Source organism: Chlorocebus sabaeus, chromosome 9, assembly GCF_047675955.1.
Source record: "Chlorocebus sabaeus isolate Y175 chromosome 9, mChlSab1.0.hap1, whole genome shotgun sequence".
NCBI classification, from domain to species: Eukaryota; Metazoa; Chordata; class Mammalia; order Primates; family Cercopithecidae; genus Chlorocebus; species Chlorocebus sabaeus.
The window spans coordinates 51,935,329-51,958,440 of record NC_132912.1 but is presented as its reverse complement, the minus strand read 5'-3'; the positions used below and the strand labels follow the sequence as shown (position 1 = coordinate 51,958,440).

The window sequence follows — 23,112 nt, the reverse complement described above, 5'->3', positions numbered from 1 at the left end:
GCAGTGAGCCGAGATTGTGCCACTACACTCCGGCCTGGGTGGCAGAGGTAACACTCTGTCTCAAAAAATAAAAAAAAAATAAAAAACCCAGAAATAATCAAAGATGTTAATATTTTTATAAAAGCATAACAAATACAAGTGGGGTGAATAAAGATTATAAAATCTTATGCTGCATCTCATCAGGTTTTGCTACCAAATATGTTTGTACTAAACTTATTTTAAAAATGTATTTTTCACAGCTTTATGGATTTTGGCTTTGCCAATGAAGGATAGGTATCATACATATATACAGTACTGTGTAGCCTTTGCTCTGCTTCCTCCCTTTTTTTTAATCTAAGTTGATGGATGCAACATGTACCACCCTTTGCTTTTTTGTTTTTTGCTTGTAGGTTTGTTTTTTGAGACGGATTCTCACTCTTGTTGCCCAGGCTGGAGTGCAGTGGCACAGTCTCGGCTCACTGCCACCTCTGCCTCCCAGGTTCAAGTGATTTTCCTCCCTCAGCCTCCTGAGTAGCTGGGATTACAGGTGATCCACTTGCCTTGGCCTCCAAAGTGCTGGGATTATGGGTGTGAGCCACCGCACGTGGCCTGCTTTTTTGTTTTAATATAGCTGAGATATTATTTTATATCAGTCATATCAGTATGTAAATAGCATGCTTTTTTAACATCTTTGTGGTATTTTAACATCTTTTTTAACATCTTTGTGGTATTCCATTTGTGTTACTCTGTTTGGGGTGCTATATCAAAATACCGTAGATTGAGTGGTTTAAACAACAGAAATTTATTTCTCACAGTTCTGGAAGTTGGGAAGTTCAAGATTAGGCTACTTAACCAATTTGGTTCCCTGTTGAGGGCCCTATTCCTGGCTTTACAGGTGGCTGGTTTCTGGATGTATCCTCACTTGGCCCCTAAGAGCTCTAGTCTGTTCCTCATCCTATCATGGGGACTCCACCCTCATGACCTAATACATGAGAAGCTTAGTTACCTCCTAAAGGTTTCTCCTCCAAATACTATCAAGTTGGAGGGTAGGGCTTCAACATATGAATTTGGAGGGACACAGACAGTCCATAACATCATTATACTGGTGTACCATTTAACTCCTTTTTGATGCATATTTAGGTAGTTTTCAGACTTTTGCTATCAAAAACCATGGTGCAGTGGATTACCTTGTGCATACATCATGTTGCACTTAAATGCATAGGGTAAATTTCCAGAGGTAGAGTTCCTAGGCCAGTGTATATGCATTTGTAATTTTATGTATTGCTGAAGTGAAGCCTGTAGAGGTTGTCCAACTTCCATTCCACCAGCACTGTGTAAGGATGCCTGCTTCTTGTTACCCTTAAACATCTTTCGTCTTTTAAGGACTGTTTGTATTTTCTTTCTTTTGAACTGTCCTTGTCTTTGCATATTTTTCAATTGCTTTGTTGCTCATTTTCCTAGATTTGTAGGATTAATTTTATAGATTGGCTCCATGCTATTTTTTGGAAATATTTTTCCCCAATTTGCTGTTTTCCATTCTATGGTAGGATATTATGTATAGTTCCAACTTTATTTTCTTCACCAGATATCCATCCAGTTGCCCCTACACCATTTATTAAATAGTCCATCTTTGTCTTACTGATTTAAAATGCCACTTTTACCATTTACAAAATTTCCACGTGTATTTGGTACCATTGGTCCCACTGACCCATCCGCCTGTTTGGGACCCAAGCCATCCTGTTTTTATTATTGTATCATATGCTGTGTTTTCTGCTAGGTCTAATTCCCTTTTATTTTTCTTTTCAGAAGTATTTTTCTGGCTTCTATCTTGTTTATTTTATATGAACTTTTAGAAACAACCCATCTAGTCTAGTCTGTACCCCTCCTCTGCCAGTCTTTCTGTTGGAATCAGTTTTTTTGTTTTATTGTGGTAAAATTATGTACAGCTAGATGCACAAGCATTACAGTCCAATAAGTTTGCTTATGTATACACTTGTGCAACCCCAGATCAAAATACAGAACACTTCCATCACCCAGAAGCGTTTTGTACATCCTTTTCAAGTTACCTTGCTCCCCAGTGATTAACTTCTATTACATGGATTCAGTTTACTGTTAGGATTTCTTTGTATTTAAAAAATAAGTGACAGCTTTATGATGTTGTACCTTTATATCCAAGAATAGGAAAAACTTAACCTTTTTATTTGTTGAAGTCTCATTTTGGGTTCCTGATAGCATTTTTAAACATTAAAAAGAATTTTTTTTTTGCTATTTTATATATTTAAGTTTTTCTGTTTTTTTTTTTTTTCCTGCCGGAAATGGCATCTTTTTTTCCATTTTATCTTCTATCTGGTTTTATATAAGAAAGCTTTTTTATTTTGTAAATTAGTTAATATTTTTTATATATTAAATGATAAGCCCCCTGTAGAATATTTATTATTTCTAATAGTTTTGTAGTTGAATTTTTGATTTTTCTGATATGTCATGCCAGCTTTTTTGTTTCCTTTGATTTTTACCTCCTCCCTCCCAACTTTTTAATACCGCTGTATTTTTTTTTATTGCATTCATAGTGGTGATTTTTAGAAGATTATAGTTTTCCTCCATTATATGTGAAACAAGAGCCAAAATATCTGTTTATCTGTTGAGTATTTAAAGGTTATGAATAATAATGAAATTAGGGAGGGATTATGGGAATACTTAAAGTAGTATGAAGTTTTCTCTCTAAAGTTAATGTAACTTGAAATGAACTGTGGTTTTCAAAATGTTAAATGGACAAGTTGGGGATCAATCACTTGATAGCAAATGTAGGATTAGCAGTTAAATGTAGGAAAGCAGTAGTGCCTTGTCTCTTATTTGATAATACAGTCATGTACCACATGGTGAGGTTTCAGTCAATGACAGAACACATATGTGACAGTGGTCCCATTAAATTATACCATATTTTTACTCTATTTTTTCTTTGTTTAGATACACAAATACCTCCCGTTGTGTTACAGTCGCCTGCAGTATTCAGTACAGTAACATGCTGTACAGGTTCGTAGCCTAGGGTCAATAGGCTACACCATATTATAGCCTAGGTATGTTATACTATCTAGGTTGGTGTAAGTACATTCCATGATGTTCGCACAGTGACGGCATTGCCTAATGATGCGTTTCTCAGAAGGTATCCCCGTCCTTAAGCAAGGCGTGACTATACATATAGGCTGCTTTCCATGTGCTTAGCAGCCAGAGGCAGCTCCCTGAAATATAGTTTAGTCTGGTGTCAGAGAGCGTACGGTCAGAGGTCAAGATATGTAGAAGTATGAAGTGAATGAATATAGACAGGAGGGTCTTAAGCTTGGAAAAATGCTGAAATCAGCAAGTCAGGAAAGCACAGGAGTGAGAGAGTGCAAAGAGTGAGTTTGATTTGGTGACTGGGTTTGAGGCAGGTCGCTCATCCTTATAAAATTATATGGTAGTTAGATACTTAGCTGAACTTCAGTAGAGATCTCATTGCTTAATGGGGATTAAATAGTTTATTTTCTGTCTCCTCTTCCCTTCCCCTGCTCCCACCAAAAAGCTGAGGCGGTTTTCTGCTCAAGGACCCATACATTGTTAAGTAACTAGAAACAAAAAGTTAGAACCTCGGGAAAACAAGAATCCAGACTATCCTAATAGTATAAGAGCTAATACATACCCTATTTGGTGCCTATCATGTATCAGGCACTATTCTTGTGCTTTATGTATGTTAAATTATTTAAACATCACACAGCAACCCTACAAGGTGGGCACTGTTAGGCCCATTTTATACATGAGGAAACAGGCATAGAGAGATTATATGGGAAGTTGTTGGTGATCTTGTTTGACGATTTTATTAAAGTAGGAAGAAAGAAGCCAAGTTGAAGATGGTTAAAAAACAATGAATGATTTTTTTTTTTTTTTAAAGACCATCGCCCTCTGTTGCCCAGGCTGGAGTGCAGTGGTGTGATCATAGCTCACTGCAGCCTTAAACTCCTGGGCTCAAGTGGATCATCCTGTCTCAGCCTCCCAAGTAGCTGGGACTCGGCTGGCTAATTTTTAGGTTTTTTGTAAAGATGGGGTCTCACTGTGTTGCCCAGGCTGGTCTCAAACTCCTGGCCTCATGTGATCTTCCCACCTCAGCCTCCCAGATTGCTGGGATTATAGACGTGAGCCACCACACCTAGTCCCTGAATGAAACACTTTGAAAAAGAGTGAGATATGAGCAAGTGCTGACACAGTGGGTGTAGACCACTCTTTTAAGATTAGCTCTAAAGTGAACAAAGAAATGGGTTGGTAGATAAAGGAAATTGTGAGTCTCAGAAATTGAGTGAAAATGGCATTGCTGTATGTAGGAAAGGGGATGCAGAGTACAGGTAGAGAGTTTGGCCCTCATTAGAGGAGAAATCTTCCATCTAACAGTAGGAAATGCGGAAAAGTTGTGTGCCCTTGTGAGGAAGTTTGGAAGTTGGAAGATGAAGACCAGTTCTCCTGGCTTTCATCTTCTCTTGTGGTTTGTTTGCTCAGTGAAGCATGAGATTCATACGGGCAGAAAGGGGTGGGAGTGTGAGGAGTTTGAAGCAGTTTGTCAAGAAGTATTGATTGTTCATTTAAGGTTTAAAATCTTGAAGTTAAAGTGATATCAGTCAACCTGGTTTTGTAACTACCCCCACCCCCAGCATTATTTAGCTGATTAGTTACAGGCACAGATAAGGCAGGTGGTTGGATTTACCCAGGGTGAGATTTTGCCAGGTGTAGTAGAGTTCTCCAGAGAAACAGAACCAATCTGAGTTATAGGTAGATAGACTGAGATTTTAAGGCATTTGTTTTTGTGAGGGCTGGCAAGTCTGAAATCTGTAGGACAGGCAGGAAATTCTTGGTCAGGAGTTAATACTGCAGCCTTGAGGCAGAATTTTGTTTTTCTCAGGGAAACTTGTTTTTGCTATTAAAGCCTTATCAAGTGATTGGATGAGGCCTACCCACGGTATCAAGGATAAGCTCCGGTACTTAAACTTGACTGTTTGTAGATATTAATCACATCTACAAAATACCTTCACAGCAACTACGTAATTGTTTGAATAACTGGGTACTACAGCCTAGCCAAATTGATACTTACAGCTAACCATCACACCGGATCAGTACAAAAGAAGGAAAAGGGGACAAGGGAAATAAGGGCCTTTTAACTAGAATGCTTATTGTGGGGTGGTGGTTGAGTATGTAACTGGCCACAGGGTTTGAGTAAATTAATTTGAAAGATTGAATGCCATGGTCAGAGTGGGATATCTGAAAGAGAGATTTCACAAGTATGATAATTATTGACATTATTGATGCTCAGGATGACCTTGGGTGTGGGCTGCAGAGGTGGAATTCAGAGACAAGTCCGGAATGTGAGGAGGCCAATGAGTTAAGAGTCTGAGGTATTAAAAAAGGGTCAGTCTGCATGCGTGGTGAAATCAGCAGCTAGTGAGGGGAGTAAGGGTACATACTGTAAACCAGTTGTAATGTCCTCACTGAATAAGGAAGAATTGGAGGGAGGATAGATGATGACAAGAAAGGATAAAGGTAGTGTAACAGGCTGAGTTTGCTTGTCACAAATTGGGAATTTCAGAAGGCCAAGTAAAGGAATTAGGAGGATGAAGGATGAAGAATTGAGTCAAATGGAGGACGTACACAGCAGTATGGCAGTGAGAATTCAGGGAATAATAGATAACCAGGGAGAACTGGACATTTTCTGGTGACCATCAGCAGGGATGTGAGTATGAGGGGATTAGTCCTGATACAGGAGACAGTGGTTATCAGTTTTAGTGTTGTAGGTAGGACTCGGTGGCAGTGCTTTCAAATTGTTAGTCATGACCCATTAGTAGGTTATAGAAGGAATTTAGGAGATCACAACTTCTGTTATGTTTTTAAAAGAAATGAAGTAGAAAATACCATAGTGTGTCATGTATAATAGGGGACTAAGAATTTTTTAACAGTTTTATTGGGGTATAATTCACATACCATTATAGTTATCTATTTGAAATACACAGCTCAAAGCTTTTTTAGTATATTCCTGGAATAATGGAACCATCATCACAACCTAACTTTAGAACATGTTTGTTGCCCCAGAAAGTAACCTCATACTCACTAGCAGTCACTCCCCATTTCTTCAAACGCACATACACCACTCTCCCTGGCCGTAAACAGCCACTTAACGTACTTTCTTCTTTGTAGTTTTGCTAATTCTGGCTATCTCTTTTTTATTTTTTTGAGGTGACGTCTTGCTCTCTCGCCCAAGCTAGAGTGCAGTGGTGTGATCTTGGCTCACTTCAGCCTCCCAGGTTCAAGAAATTCTCCTGCCTTAGCCTCTTGAGTAGCTGAGGTTACAGGTGCCTGCCATTAGTCCTGGCTAATTTTTTTGTATTTTTAGTACAAAAAATTTTAGCTCAAGTGATCCTCCCTCCCCAGCCTCACAAGTAGCTAGGACCACAGGTATGCCCTGCTAATTTTTAATTTTTTTTTTGTAGAGATGGGGGCTCACTGTGCTGCCCAGGTGCTCTAACACCTGGGCTCAAGTGATGCTCCCACCTTGGCCTCAAAAAGTGCTGAGATTACAAACATGAGCTTCCTCACCTGGCCAAAGAGTTCTTTATATACTAGAGATACAAGTTGCTTAACAGATGTATGGTTTATAAATATTTTCTCCTGTTTTGGAGGTAGTCTTTTTACTTTCTTGATGGCATCATTTGTAGCACAAAAAGTTTTAATTTCAATGAAGAAATCCAACGTATTTGTTTTTCCCTTGTGCTTTTGGAATATTTTATAAGAAGCCAATGCTTAACTCAAGGTCATGAAGACAACTTCTGCGTTTTTTTCTGAGTTTTATAGTTTTAGCTCTTACATTTAGGTCTGTGATCCATGTTGAGTTAATTTTATGGTGTATGGTATGAGGAACGTATATGAGGTCATTCTTTTGCTTGTAGACATGCAGTACTCCTAGCTCCATTTGTTGAAAATGCTATTCTTTCTTACCAAATTGTCTTGGGCATTCTTGAAAAAAAGGCAGGTTTATTTCTGGACTCTATTCCATTGATCTATGTGTCTATGCTTATGTTCCCACAGTGTGTTGATTACTGTAGTTCAGAATTTTTTGAAAGTTGTGTTTCCCATAGATGTGTGAGTATATTTATATAGAGATATACACAGAGGTGTGTGTGTAATGGATTATGTTGTAAAATGTTGGAAAACCTATGGTGTCTCCCCGATAGAGTTCACTCTCTTGTGGCAACTTAGTGGGGTATGTTCCCTCTCAGGTAATATACAGAGAAGACAGGTTAGAGGGTCATCTGTGAGTGTATGAACTCCTTTTAGATTGGGTGACTGATTTTTCTTACTTTAGTACGTGAAGTTTTCAAGTGCATGGGGACTGAAGGGCAGTAAGGAGGGCATAGAACAGCTGTGGGAATTCCTAAAGAATTCATCGGAGATGAATGTAAGGATTATGAAGTGAAGTATTTGAAATTTTGAAGTTAGCAGAGTTTTGTACTGCGCCAGTCTTTCATGATTCTCAAAAAAAAAAAAGAAAAACTTTTTTGAATATATTAAGCATGTCTGTGTTGGATAACTTAAGACGTTATGTAATAAAAATTATATAGATAATTTAAGATTTGGAAATGATGCTATCTCCTTCTAGAGAGGATTTTTGTTGACTTTTGGCAGGAGGCAAGCTAGTGGCACTAGCAATCCTGGATCATCTTAATCCAGTCAGAGACTGTGTTTCAAAACTGGGTTCCAGAGTCTACGAAGGCTGGTCTATTTTGTTTTATTTACTTCTGGGATATGGCCCCTTGGAGTCCTAGCATAAAGCCAGGGGTGTTATCAGCCCCACACGCCCCCACCCCCACACTTTCTTGAACCCTTAACTCCAATATTTAATCATCTCTAGTCGTGTAAATCTGTTACAAGTTCAAGCTCAGCTTCTCAGCCACCTCTTTGGAATTAGCAGATCCCTTCGGGAGGAAAAACGGCCCCGGATGCCAGGCTCTTTTATGAGCTTTTCCTTATTCTACTAGATCTTGGTCTTCATGTTTTTTCACTACCTTGGCACTCTGATGCCCTCAAACAGGTTTTTTGGTTTTGATTTTTAAAATATTTTTTACTGGGGACTTGAGCAGGTGTCCAGTTTTTCTAGTTGCTCCCAGTAAGATAATTGGTTTGAATTATCTAGTTCACCATTTTAAGGAAAATGATTTGTTAGGTTGATCAAGGTTTATGTCATAAGATTCTCTATTTGAAATTGTAGTATATGTGGTTTCAGTTTTTCCTAGGGGTAAGATTTTGGGTACCAGTTTCTACAGATTATAGGAATTATTAGAAAAGGGGGAAATAGCCTTGGAAATAGAAATGGGAGGGGAAAATGGCAGAAAAAACTAGATATTTTTGCAAAGTTTAGAAAAGATAAAGGTATAGGGTAACATTTTCTTGTCTATTAGGAGTGTAAAAGGGCAGTCATGTATAAAAGGAGCTGAGATATTTGTTGTAATGAAATTGTCATAATTAAAAGACTGTGGAATCTAGGTATTATGGGGGTGGCTTTGAGAAGTATCTACTTAGTCATGTTGAATAAAATTTTAAAATTTTGCAGAGAAACCCTAGGATACTGAGTCATTAATTGAAGGAGTCAACTTTGGGGCTGGACTTACGGTTGTGTTTATAGCAGTATAAATCTGCCCAACCACTAGTATGTAAGGGATTGCAGAACAAATGTAATTTCATAGAACCCATTATTTATATGAGAGATACAAAATGATACTGATTTTGATTTAGGATGCCATCTTCATCTGTGTATGAAAATAAATGTAAGGTCTTAAAGAGTTTTTGTTTTTGATTCTCTAAGCTATTCCCATACTTCTTAAATTTCAAAATTACAAAGTTTTCCATCCATCTTAATCATTATAATTGAGGAAAAATGATATATATCTTTAATAGCCCTTGAGAAAATGATAGATATTGGGTGTATTTCAGAAGGTTTTATCAGCAGAGTTTTGGTTGATATTTTAAACTTTGAGGATAGGAATTGTTTAGTAAATTGATGTCCTCTCTTTTTTGGCTCCATCTTCCAGTATATATATCATAGGAACCTGGTTTAAGATCAGTGTGTTTCTTTGTTACACCTGTCAGTAGAATCGGCTATTACTGTTTTTTGGTTCCTTAAAACTGAACATTTTGGCCACCGTCCTCACCCACATTTTAAAGTGACTTCATTCTCTCATATCACTCCCAACTGAAGAATGTTCAGACATACACATTGAAAGAATATTATGGTAAACACCGGTATACTTCATTTGGATATTGTAGTTGTTAGCTTTTTTGTCATATTTGTTTATGTCTCTCCTAAAGGTAAACACATTCTCTTACATATGTCATACTTAAGCCCTTAATATCTAGTTCATATTCAAGTTTTGCTAATTATTCCCCCAAAAGGTCAGTTTGTGCTGCAGTCAGGTACTGTGATTTCTCACCTTGTTTCCTTAGCTCTTGTGAAGATGTTTTCGTGCATGGATAGTGTTCACATTGATGCTTCTGTTAGGGGCAGTCACTGGGGAGTCCTATTCTTCCATCTTGTTCTGCCCCCCTTCTCCAAAAAGGTCAACTTTTTCAAACCAATATTGAATCAGTTTATGAACTGCATTTGATTGTTGTTGCTTTAGTCACTTTTAACATACTACAATTGTCCTGTTTTCTATTTTTTTGTTTTTTACACTTATGATACTGGCTTCTTGAAGAGACCAGGCCATTTGTCATAGAATGTTTCCCATATTTTGGATTTGTCTGATTGTTTTCTTGTAGCAATTAACTTGTATCTCTATTCCCACTGTGTTTCCTAAAGTAGAAGATTGAGTCTAAAGGCTGGATTATATTTAGTTTTTTTGGCTTAGTTATTCCTGTGTACATTATATTGACTCATAACACAGGCATCAGGTGGTTTGCCTAAAGTGTGATCATTTGGTGTTAAGATGGTATTCACCAGATCTATCCATTATAACGATGGGTTTCCCCTTGACAATCAGCAGTTGATCAGTGAGATGACATTTTGGTTCCCTGTGAATATTCTGTTTTCCAGCAGCCTATGTGTTTAGAGTCTCTTGGTGAGCTTTGAATCGGTTGTTTCATTTGGGCTTGCAAATGGTGTTTTTTTGTTTTTGTTTTTTGTTTTTCTAACCCTATCATCCTTCTTTTTTATTTTTATTTTTATTTTTTTCAGACAGACTCTCGCTCTGTCACCCAGGCTGGAGTGCAGTAGCACCATCTCTGGTCACTGCAACCTCCACCTCCTGGGTTCAAGCGATTCTGTCACCTCTGCCTCCCGAGTAGCTGGGACTACAGGCACGTGCCACCACGCCTGGCTAATTTTCATATTTTTAGTAGAGACAGGGTTTCACCATAATGGCCAGGCTGGTCTCAAACTCCTGACCTCAAGTGATCTGCCCACCTGGATCTCCCACCTATCATCCTTCTTGATCTATTAATATTAACCAGCTTTTCTTTGTTAAAAAGACCTTTCCCCCTTGTCACCTAGGATTGAACTACAGTTCTTCCTAATAAGATGAGATAAATTTTTATTTCTCTTTAACATACCAACTTTTTAACATACCAGTTTTGAAAATTGGTTAGTAGTCATCTCCAAAAAGTGGCACATAACTTTCACTCTCTCTGTGTCACAGGGATTTTTGATTTTTCAAAAGTTTTATGATCATTTCAGTCATTCTTTTTAAAATAGTCTTCACTTGTAGAAGTTTTGGTTTTACAGAAAAATTGAGTATATACTATAGTTTCTATATACCCCACACCCAATTTCTCCTATAATTAACATCATATGTTTGCATGGCACATTTGTTACAGTTAGTGAAAATTATTGGTACATTATTAATTAAAATCCATAGCTTATTCAGCTTTTCTTAGTTTTTAGCTAGTGTTTTTGTTTTGTTTTGTTTTGTTTTTACAAGATCCCATCTGGAATACCACATTACATTTTGTCGTATCTCCTTAGGATTTCTTAGCTGTGAGTTTCTCAGATATTCCTTTTTTTGATGACCATGACTGCTCAAATATTTTGTGGGATACCATTTTATTGGAATTTGTCTAATGTTTTTCTTATTTTTAGACTAGCCTTATGGGTTTCTAGAAGGAAAATCCACAGAGGTAAAGCATCATTTCATCACATCCTGTCAAGGGTACGTACTGTTAACATAATTTATGACTTGGTTTTGATTTTAATCACCTGGTTGAAGTAATGTTTGTCAGATTTTTCCATTGTAAAGTTACTCTTTTTTCCTCCTTTTCATACTGCACTATTTGGGAAAGGTGACCATGCACAGCCCACACTTAAAGAGTAGAAAGTTATGTCCTGCTTCTTGATGGCAAAGTGTCTACATAAATTATTAATATTTGGAATCCTTCTGTGCAGGAGATTTTTATTTTCTCCCATTTAGTAATTTATTTAGTCATTTATATCAGTATGGACTCATGGTTGCTTATTTTATACTTTGTGTTACAGTCCAATACTAATAATACTTCATTTTGCTACTCACATTGTTTCAGATTTGGCCATTGGGAGCCGCTTTAGTTAGCTCCTGTGCCTTTGACATACTTCCATCAGTGTGGGTGTTTTCTGAGCACTTTCTTTCTGGCACTGCAGGATGCTCCCAGCTCATCTTGTATGTTTTCTACCCTAGTCCTGGGATCAGCCATTTCTCTAAGGAGCACTGTTTCCTTTAATTAGAAAATGGTATTAGAAACAAAGTTCTAGGTGTGCTTGTTGCTACTGGGATGTTGTTTCTTTTAGGTACTCTCAGCAGATAGAGCAAAGAAATATATTCATATATTAGAAATATCTGTATATCTACATGTCTAGATAGACACATGTAAGTATTTAATATTATATATCAATATATGTGCATAAATATTTGTAACCATCTGTATCTGTATAAGCTAAACATGAATTCTTAGTGTCTTCAACTCTAATCTATTACCATATGGATCATTCCTGGTCCTCCCCTTACCAGTAAATTTCCTCCAGTAGCGGGAAACCTGCCTCCCAGCACACACCACGTATTTACTTAGTTGTTCAATTCCAATGTAGATCTTATAGCAGTATCAGAATTGTTAACTCACACATAATGGAAACAGCTGTATCAAGTAGGAGGGTTTTTTCTTTTTTTTCAATTCTTCAGAAATTTCTAGGTAGACAGTCATGTCATCTGCAAACAAAAACAGTTTTATTTCTTGTCGCCCCTCCATCTGTGTGCCTTTTCTTCCCTTTTATTGTCTTAGTGCAGTATTTAGGACTTTAGGTATGATGTTGAATAGGAGTGATGGGAGGAGACGTTTTTGCCTTATTCTTGTTCTTAGGGGGAAGGTATCTAGTTTTTCACCATTAAGTACTATGTTCACTGTAGAGGGTTTTTTGAGGGGAGGGGAGTAGAGTAGATTTTTTTAAAAAAATCAAATTTAGGAAATTCTTCTCCATTCTCGGTTTTCTGAGCATTTTCATCATGAGTGGTGTTAGATTTTGTTAGATGCTTTGTCTGCATCCATTGATAGGACCTTTTGATTTATCTTCATTAGCCTGTTGATGTGGTGGGTTAGGGTTACATTAGTAGATTTTAGAACCAGCCTTGTATACCTGGGATAAATCTCACCTGGTTATGGTGAATAATTCCTTTTCTACATTAATGGATTCAATTTACTAATATTTTGTTGTGGACTTTTGTTACCTATGTTCATGAAAGATACTGGTCTGTAGCTTTCTTTTCTTACAATCTCTTTGTTTTATTATTATTATTATTATTAGAATAATGCTGCTCTTTTAGGAAATGTTCCTTCTGTTTTTATTTTCTGCAAGAGGTTGTAGAGAATTGGTATCACATTTTTTTTCCTTAAATGTTTGGAAGAATTCACCAGTAAAACTTCAGGCCTGGCGTTTTCTGTTTTAAAAAGTTAATAACTATCAATTCAAGTTTTTAATAGATATAGATCTATTCAGATTATTGATTCAGTTTCTTTAATAGTTACAGGTTTGTTCAGGTTGTTCATAGTATTCCTTTGTTGTACTTTCAATGTACTTGGGATAAGTAATGATGACCCCTCTAGCATTTGTTACATTAGTAATTTGTGCCTTCTCTCTTTTTCTTCTTCTTCTTTTTTTATTTGAGACAGAATCTCACTCTGTCACCCAGGCTGGAATGCAGTGGTGCGATCTTGGCTCACTGCTACCTCAATCTCCTGTGTTCAAACGATTCTCCTGCCTCAGCCTTCCAAGTAGCTGGGATTACACGCATATGCCGCCGTGCTTAGCTAATTTTTGTATTTCTTAGTAGAGGTGGAGATTTCACCATGTTGGCCGGGGTGGTCTTGAACTTCTTGATTAGTCTGGCTAGAGGTTTAACAGTTTGATTTATATTTTCAGTGAGGCAGCTTTTTTTTTTTCTTTTTTTCTATTTTCCTGTTTTTAATTTCATTGATTTTGACTGTAATTCTTTTTTTTTCTTCTGTTCAGTTTAGGTGTTATTCTTTTTGATGATCGGTTGTCTCACATTTGGCCAGTGAGAGTCTCTTGAGGTGGCTGCTGTGTCCATTTTGATCTGACCTGGTTGTTCGTTGAGTGCTTCCTTGCTTTCTGGCAGGATAAAATGTCTTTCAGCCTGTGCTTATCTTGCCTTAACCTGGGACACTCCATTTCTTTAGGAAGTTGGCTTCAGTCTTAATTTTATGTGATTGCTCATTTCTTCCATCTAAACTTTAAACAGATTTGACACATTGAGATCAGCATTTTTGCCTTTTTTTGGTAGTCAACAAGAGCAACTGAGGTGACCTGTTGATGCTAGTATTTAATGTGTCTTAAAACTTGTCTTAAAGACAGAACATTTTTCTGTTCAATTTATATAAGCAAAAAGGCACTTTATCTGTGTCCAGCCAAACTCTTCTATGGCATCTCTGAAAGTCATTTATACTTGACCAGTTTGTACTTTTGCTAAGGGATAGTTGAAAACCACACCTTTTTAAGAAGTTCAGAAATTGAGGATGCAGTATTCTGAATTATCTAATTTGGTTTTTCTGCATCTCTACGATTGTTTCATTATTTAATAAAGTGTTTGAACTTTAGTTTCAGGGTTTTTCTTTTACTTTTAACAAATATTATGTGCCAACACTTTACAAATAGTAACTCATTTAATTATTTAACCTTGCTGGTAGATATGGTTATTCTCCTCTCTCCCTCATAGATGGGGAAACTCAGGCAAGATGAAGTTAAGTAACTTGTGCAGGGTCATACATGAGTGGCAGAGTCAGAGTCTGAATCCAGATAGTCGGCTCCAGATGCCAAACTCCCAGCCACTGCTTTGTGCTGCCCCTCTTTTCTCTGCCAGTTAAGTAGAAAAAGTTGTTTGTGATTCTGCATTTTGCTGTCCCCTTCTCTTGTTAATTATAGTATAATGGGTGTCACTCTTATCACCATAAGCCTTAGTATGGTATTGCGAGCACCAGTTAAGCAATAACGTTTTGAGATCCCTAATTGAAAGAATTCAGAGTGGTGTATTGCTTTGAGTGAGTTGGCCCTTTGCCGCAACTCTGTTTTTCCATGAGACAACATTATCATGAATAGTAATAATGTGTAAAAAGATGAGGCCTCCTTTTTTAAAAAAAAGTATTAAATTCATTTAGCGTATGAATTTTAAAGTAGTCAGTGATGATATAAGATCAAAGAATAATAAGTGAAAACACTTCATAAGGCACAGAGCTAAATGTGTGTAACTATTTTATTGGTGTACATAGTTACTGCTAGAACTATAAAGGAAGAATCATTATTTTATGGAAAGAACATATGTTACTGGAAATCCTATACTCTTAGATCAGAATTCTAAATTCCAGTTCTTTGATGTGTTACGGTCCATTGCATCCTATTTCCTGGTTTATTTTTATCCTTGCTCTGCTTCTTCATAATTCTAATTAACTAAAACCTTCTGGTTCCCCAAGGTCAGGGCATACTCTTTTTGAAAATAATATTAACTAGTACTGATGAGAGGAAGAGAGCAACAGGAAGCATTAAAAAAATTTTTTTTGAACTAACGGGAAATATAAAATATTGAGGAAAAAGATAAAGATTAAAAGTATCTATAATCTATCTAGTAATATTTTGGTGTATTTGTTTTTATGTATTTTGTGCACATGGGATAGAGATTTATATACATGGGTACACGCTTACATGTACAATTTGTAAGGATCCAAAAATCATATTAGCTTACATTAATTGAGGACTAGAGTACTGATAACTGCTTTTATTTGATTAAAGTCTAGGAAATAGATTTTGTTTAAAATAAATATATTCTTAACAGAGAAATAATTTTTATAAAATAAGAGATTTGCAACATTATTTTTTTCGTGTAAGTATGCTAAGACTACCATCTCTTTAACAGAAAAGAGTTTTAAACTTTAACTTAATAGGAAGATGTTTCAGGGATTCTATGAAGTCAAGAATGTTTTCATATAATACTGGAAGTGTTACTTGTGTTTTTCATGTCTGTTCTCAAGAGTTTTTCTGAGGCCATGTGACTTGCCCTGTGATGTGGCCACAGATCATATAGAAGCAAATGAGAGAACCCAGCTGTCTGAAATTAAGCCAGACAATAAAGGGATTTGCAGAAATGTAAAACAATGTGTGAGAAACACATTCACCCATCCAAACCCAATGAATGGGCTCAGAGACACGAAGAACAGTGGAAGTGAGACTTTTAATGGCAGCCTTGCAGGATCAGGTGTCTGGTAGGCAGGCACACCCAGGGCAGGTACAGCAGGTAATTTATCTCCTAGCATGCAAGTCCCTTCCCCAGTTCCTCATTGGTCGAGTACTATGGGGTTACGATCTTCCCGGATGTTGCCTAAGTTTCATTATCCCCCTTAAAAGGTTATACCCCAGTACCCTTCCCCGTTAAGTTTCGATTCCCCAATAGCAAAACTTTCTTCCCTTTTATGGACTGACCCCTCCTCTACATTCTGATCGCTTATCATGACTTTATAGGTACATGAGCCATGTGATTTGTCACATCCGCAGGCTGACTGCCAGTACTTAGATTTGGTTCTTGGTCTAGAATGGCTGGATTTTCAATGGTGATGAATATAGGATTACATTCTAAATTGTGGCAGTTATTTGGCAGGGAGCCCTTGGACAGGTGTAGTTTATTCTTCAAGGGTCTCCAGCTCAGAGTTACCCAACCCATGTTTACTGTCCAACCCTGAAATTGGGTAGTCCACCATACATCATCCCAGCTAGGTGGGGCAGGGTGATGCTCTACTATAACCTGTATCTGGTTGAGGGCAAAGATATTTATCTGCCTGCGAGAGCTATCCCTGATTTTCCAAATTCCCACAAGGTTAGACATGGCAGGCATCAAATCTTATAGTCTGGGGTGCTACCGTCTTGGTTACACTAATTACCAACCTGATTGGATAGGGAGGAGTCCCCTGCCAGTTTCCATTTTGACCTTCTGCTCTTTGTATAGTAGCCCCTCCCAGCCGTATTAACTTGAAGAAATGGGGCCAACCCATGTTTTCTTTGTAGATTTTTCTCAGAGTTAACTTTAAGGGTTCCTTAGTGCATTTTCCACTGGTCTTTTCCCCTCCCTTCTGGGGTCTCTTTTACCAATCCCTTGACTCAAGGATAGTGAGTCCACCCCTGTTCAGCTGTTTGCACGGCTGGCTCAGTGGTAAGGAGCACTTGATAGGGACCTTCCCAGCTTGGGTGGAGATTGTCTTCTTTCCAAGTCTTAATCAGCACCAAGTTGCTAGGCTGAAAGTGGTGAACCGTGAACTCAAGAGGTGGCATTTAAGACAGAAGTCCTCCTAACCTAAGGAATGACAGGGTGGAAGATAGGCCAGTATATAATTTCTTAAGCATTGATCCTTGGTTTCCATAGTAGGGAGGTCTGTAGCACTGCCCAAATATGGGAGCCCCTATAATAGCTTGTAGGGGGACAGTCGCAAGTGTTTTCTTGGGACTGTCATAATCCTAAGGAGTACTATTGGGAGACATTTGGACCAGGGCATTTTAGTTTCTAGATTAGTTTGGTGATTATGCTTTTTGAGAGTTTGATTCATTCTTTCTACCTTTCCAGAGGAAGGGGATGCCAAGGGGTTTGATAATCCCATCTAATTTGTAAACCTTCCATAATTCCTCTTAACACCCTTGAGGTAAAGTGGCTCTCATTGTTTGAATCAATGTTTTCCACCAGGCCAAATCTAGGTACAGTCTGTTCTAATATTATTTTCACCACATTACTGGTCATGACTGTTGGAAGGAGAAAGGCTTCCACCCAGCTGGAAAGGTGACCTACGATCACCAGTAAATACATTAGTCTTCTTCCTTTGGCCATTTCTGTGAAATCTACTTGAATGCTTTGAAATGATCTTACCCTGGGAGGTCTTCCTCCTGTGGCCTGTTTTCTAATCACCTTTTTGTTTATCCTTTGACAAGTTACACAACTTCCACACACTTGTTTAGCAGGGGTATAAATCCCTGTACACCCATAATTCTGAAGTGTTGCGTCATGCAGAGCCCAGGATCCCCAATTACTCCTTTTGTGTAATATAGACATTAGCTTTCTCATTAGGGGTTTACTTATTTCTCTCCCATCGGGAAGTACCCATCTCATCTTCAGTTTGAGTGACCCCTAACCTGTCTAATTCTTCCTTCTCATCTCTGATAAACTGGGGCCTTAATACTACCTTAGATCAGGCTAAATAGTCTAATTTCTTCCTCCAGGGAGGCTTGCTTAGCAGCTTCAGCTGCAAACCTGATTCCTACAGCTTCTATAGTGTTCCCTTTCTGGTGACCATTTACATGAACTATGGCTACCTCTGCTGGAAGCAAGAGGCTTTCTAAAACCTGTTTGGCCAGTTCCCCATGTACCAGCTATTTTCCCCTGCTATTTATTAGGCCTCACTCTGTCCAGATTTTTCCAAAAGTGTGTACCACCTCATAGGCATACTTAAAATCAGTGTATATAGTGCCATTTTGGCCTTCAAGGAGCCTTAGGGCCTGGTTAAGAGCATATAATTCACAGATTTGGGCTAACCAGCCATTAGGTAGTCTTCCTTTCTCACATAAGGAGTGTTTATTTCCGTCAATGACAGCATAACCATTATGTCCCTTGCCATCTATCACTGGAGGCAGCCCATCCACAAACAGCCTTATCCCATCATGTAGTGGAGCTTCCCTAAGATCTGGCCTAACTTTGCTTTGGTATTCTGTGATATCTAAGCAGTTAGGATCTGATGTCTCTTTGTTCTCCTCTCCTTTCCATAGGAAACTGGCTGTATTCAGGCAAGTATTTATTGTTACGACCAAGTCATCTTTTTCTAGTAATATGGCCTCATATTTTAGAATCCGAGAATCAGTTAACCATCTTCCAGCTTTTTGATTTAATATATTCCTGACTAGATGTGGGGTGCTATTAGGGCCCCACCAAAGGTTAGCTTTCTAGTCTCTTCTACCAGCAGGTCTGTGGCAGCTATTGTTTGCACACATTTGGGCTACCCTTGAGAGACAGGATCGAGAAGCTTGGAGACAAAAGCAACAGGTTGCCTCTTCCCACCCCATATTTGAGTAAGCACCCCAAGGGCCATGCCCTGGTCTACTGTTACAAACAGATGGAATGGGTTCTCTAAAGATGGGAGGGCCAGGGCTGTAATGAGGGCCTGATTTAGCTCTTTCGCTGCCTGAATTTCTTCTGAGGACCACTGCAAGGGATTGGGTTCCTCTTCTAATAACTTGATTGTCCAGATGCACCAGGGAAAGAAGAAGGGGTGCGGCCACGAGGCAGAGCCAGTCCTCCTGCTTGGGCCCTGGGCCTAGGAAAGCTAACTAGGGACAGGAAAGGGGAGTCCCAGGCTGTGGATATCTCTGGGAGGGAACGCTGGGTCAGCAACAGCCAGAGGAGCTCCTCAGGCCAAACAGTAACTGTGTCCTCCCTACCTTTGGGCGTCTTCTGGTCGCCAATGTGCTGCAAGTCACGGCTCCCGAGTCTGGTTGTGCAAGCTCCAAAGCAGTGGAGCCTGGCGCTACTGCCATCTCTACCTCGTGGATCTCAGAGCTGCTGGATGGCTCCGCCCGCCACCCCCACCCCCTGAGCTGGCCCCACTTGGGGCTGGCATTGGCGGACAGCATGTCCCGGGCGCCTCTGCTCCTCTCTGCTGGGGCCTGCACCTTTCCTGGCTGCTGACTCATACGTATCAGAGCTGCAGGACGACTCCACAGACGCCCTGCACCGGCCCTGCCTGGAGCTGGCTTTGGTGCACATGCGACAGGTCATTGTGGTTCCCATGGGCCACCTCTCCTCTTTTTGGGCAGCTTGGGCCTTCGCTAGTCCCCACATCTGCAGAACTGAGCACCTGCCACCTCTCCCCAGGAAAGGTAACCAAATGCCACCAACTTAAGGCACCCACTGAAGGCACTAACCAAAGGCTACTAACTGAAGGCCAGTTGCCCTGCCAACCAGATTGCGTCCTGCTTAGGAGGAACCAGTCAGGCCTTGAGTTCCCTCCAGGCGCTGCCCTTCCATTTGTGATGTGGGAGTCCAGGCACTGGCTCACAAGGCCCCCCGCCCCCCCCAGCGACCCTGCCCCACCTTTCATTTTTGGTAGCTAATAGCAACTTTCAGGTTTCCTCACTGTGAATTATGAATATGAATTATGCTGAAATTACTGTATCCTAGTGTACGTCATGCACTATCTGACATTCAAAGACCCCCACCTTTGAGTTTTTTGGAAACTAGAAAGAAGACAAATTTCTGCAGGTGCTTTCAGAAAATAACCTTGCCATGAACTAAGATTACTCTGTGATGTCAAGTCATATTTCATGTACAATACATATTCATATTTCATAATTTAAAATGCACATATTCAATGGACTTGAAGCCAAACATTTGAATATGTGCATTTTGATTTATGAATATAAGTTCATATAGGGAATTGGGGTTCCTCTTCTAATAACTTGAGATACACAGAATATTTGTCGTTTGAGCATATGAGTTAATCCATAACCTACACTAGCCGGTTAAACCTAAAAATTTTCAGAGTTCTCTCTTTGACTTAGGCAAAAGCAGACCCACTCACTCTTCCCGATATTCTCTCTGGGTTTACTCTCCACTCTCCTTCACTAATCAGGTGTCCTAAATGTTTTAACTTCTTTTTCCACAAACTGCAATTGTTCTTAGAGACTCGCAGTCCCCTTTCTCCTAGGAAATTAAGCAAGCTTGTTGTGGTTTCTGATACCTTGGCCCTGCTCTCCCCAGAAATTAAAAGATCATCTACGTATTGTAACAACTGGATTTCCCTGGAAGGTTGGAATTCTTCCAGGACTTTTTCTAAGATTTGACTAAGTAAAGTTTGGGGCTTCCTTGAAACGTTGTGGCAGCACAGTCCAGCGGTACTGTTGCTTTCTCCCAGTTATAGGATTTTCCCATTCAAAGGGAAAGAGGTCCCTAAACCTGAAGTGTAGGGGACATGCCCAGAATGCAACTTTTAGATCCACCACACTGAACTACTTACGTTCATAGTATCTTGCTAAGGAAGGTGTAGGTGTTAGGCACCATAGGGTGGTGGGTCCGGACAATTCGGTTTATAGCCCTTAGATCTTACACCAATCTATATGACCCATCAGGATTTTTGACTGGGAGAATTGAAGTATTGTATGGTGACATGCAGGGTTCTAATAGCCCATCTTTAATCAGTCGCTCTATTACCAGTTGGAGATCTTTTCTCCCTTCAGTAGAAATGGAATATTGTTATCTGCAAACGACTTCCCCTGGTTGTTTTAGTTCAATCTGTAAGAGTGTGATTTTTAACCCTCCCCTGTTGCTTTCCCTAACCCATACAAGGGGATTAATTTTTCTGTCCTCCTCCTCTGTTGGGAGGCCCGTCGTTACTTTCAATTATCCTTCCTCTATTCCTAATCCTAAACCCAATCTCACAATCAGGTCTTGACCCAGGAAGTTAGTTCCTGCTTCAGGAACATATAAGAGTGACCTCTCAATTTGTTCTGGTCCCAATCTAATTAACATTTTATTGAAATCCCTCCCCTTTTACCCCGATACTGTCAGTTTTTCCTTAGAGAGTTCTGTACCCCTTGGTTGGTGAATTAGGGAGGAGCGAACCACCCCAGTATCAACCAAAAAGATTACTTCTCCCTTGGGTCCCACCTTCAAATTTATCAAGGGTTCCTGTGGAACCTTCTGGGAAGGATCCCCTGACCCCCCAGTCTTCATCAACAGCCATGATGGGGATCACCTTTCTTCCATTCAAGGCATTCTCTCTTAAAATAGTCTTGCTTTCCTCACTTGTAACATCCACTCATAGTCTTAGGAGCTTTTCCCTGCATTTCCATTTTTTGTCTGTGTTGAAATCTATCATTCCCTTGTCTCCTTTGAGGGGATCTTGATCTAACCTTTTTCTGACTACCTGTTCCCTAGTAGAAACCATGTTTTTTGCTTTTGTTTCTGCTTCTCTTCCTCTCTCCTTACAAAAAGACTTTCTGAGCTTCCCTCAGTAATTCTTGGATTGGTTTGTTATTCCATGCATCAATCTTTAGTAATTTTTCTTTGTAATGTCAGGCCAGTTCTTAGTTACAAAGTTACCCTTCAGAAGGCCTTGCCCTATTGGGTTCTGCTGATCTAATCCGGGTTGTTTTCTCCTCTGATCTCTGAGGAAATACAGAGGGAGTTTCCTCTTTTTAATCTTTGAATCTCGAATGCCTTTGAGACATTTTGTGTCCCAGTAGTGGACTCTTTTATCCTTTTAATTATTAGTTCCCTGAAGTCCTGCATTTGGGCCTGGTCCCTGGGATCATTATTATCCCACTTGGGATCTACATTTGGAAATTTTTGTTTGGCTGGCAAGACTCCTTGCCTGGGAGGGTGTTGCTTCTCCTAGATGGTCTTGGCCAGTCTCCTAATCATTCCCCTTTCTTCTCCTGTGAACAAGGTATTCATGATGGACATCATTTCAGCCCAGGTGTAAAAGTTGGGTCCTAGTAATTGGTCCAGCTGGTCTGCTAAACCAAGGTGATCTTTTAGGAGTGGTTTCATTTCTTTCTTGAAATTCCTAACTTCAGTACTTGTAAGAGGAGCATTTATAAAGCCAGTCTCTCCCTGTCCCATGGGAACTTCCCTAAGAGGGAACATGCTAGATGCCTGCTGTGTGGAAGGGATAGGGAAAATAGCCCTCTTACACTGTTCTAATTCTTTTCTTAAATTTGGATAAGGATTTAAAGGAGCAGTTGGTTCAGTTACCCCATGGTCTCCAGATCTCTCTTCCTCTAACCCTCCTGCTGCCCCTTGATCTTCCTGTCCCCTATTTTGTAAGATGTATGGAGGGGATGAGCATGATAGGGGGTCCCAAGGCTTTTCCCTGGGCAAGGGCTTTTTATTAAGCTGTTCTTCTTTTTCTTTGAGGGGGAACGTGGGGACTAATTCCTTGATCCGGCAGAGAGCAACCTATCTCTTCTTGTGAGGATGGGGTTTTATTCACATAGAGAATTAAAGCTTGGCACACCTATTCCTCATCTGAGCTAAACTTAGGCCAGAAGACCGAAGGCTTACAAGTGGGGTCTTTGGGCCAGATAAAACAGTAATACTTTATCATCTTTGCTTTTCCTTGTCTCTGTTTCGTGGGTTGTCACTCCAAACCTACATCATTCTCCCCAAGGGACTATCCAGAGGAATGTCAGAGGGATTCTCTTTGGCTCCCTCTTTCCTTTGTCCCCTAGGCCTAGAATTTCTGTTTCTCATTTTCAGTCGGTCTTTGTGTTTGAGCTTTTCCCTGTGTACTCAACTCCCCAACTGGAGGTTTCTTGCACACCCCAAGAATCGCTTTGTCTGTCTCCGGCCGTTTCCCTTGCGGGAGAACGAAACTGCGGATTGGATTCTGCATTTGCCTTGTATCTAGGATACGTCTCAGTCACACACACTCGACCTCCGAAAATGCCCAACCACCAAGGCAGTACTTATAGTCCGTTTTTCCTACCTTGGCTTGCACGTGAGGTTGCCTGGTTGCCACGGTGCCTGCTTTTCTCCCTGTGTCACCTCTGCTGCCTCCTGAATAACAGGCTCA

General features: G+C 39.6%; 1 protein-coding gene across 15 annotated transcripts in view; it reads left to right on the top strand.

The window, feature by feature from the left end:
- MAPK8 (mitogen-activated protein kinase 8) overlaps nt 1–23,112 on the top strand; it is a 130,443-nt gene that overhangs the window by 6,743 nt on the left and 100,588 nt on the right. For 7 of the 15 annotated variants that reach the window (XM_038008923.2, XM_038008922.2, XM_038008928.2 and 4 more), the window contains one exon: nt 11,117–11,186. The exons of the other annotated variants lie outside the window; for them this stretch is intronic. The gene's annotated coding sequence lies outside the window, so the exon portion shown is untranslated. The remainder of the gene's footprint in view (nt 1–11,116; nt 11,187–23,112) is intronic. 15 annotated transcript variants of the gene reach the window in all.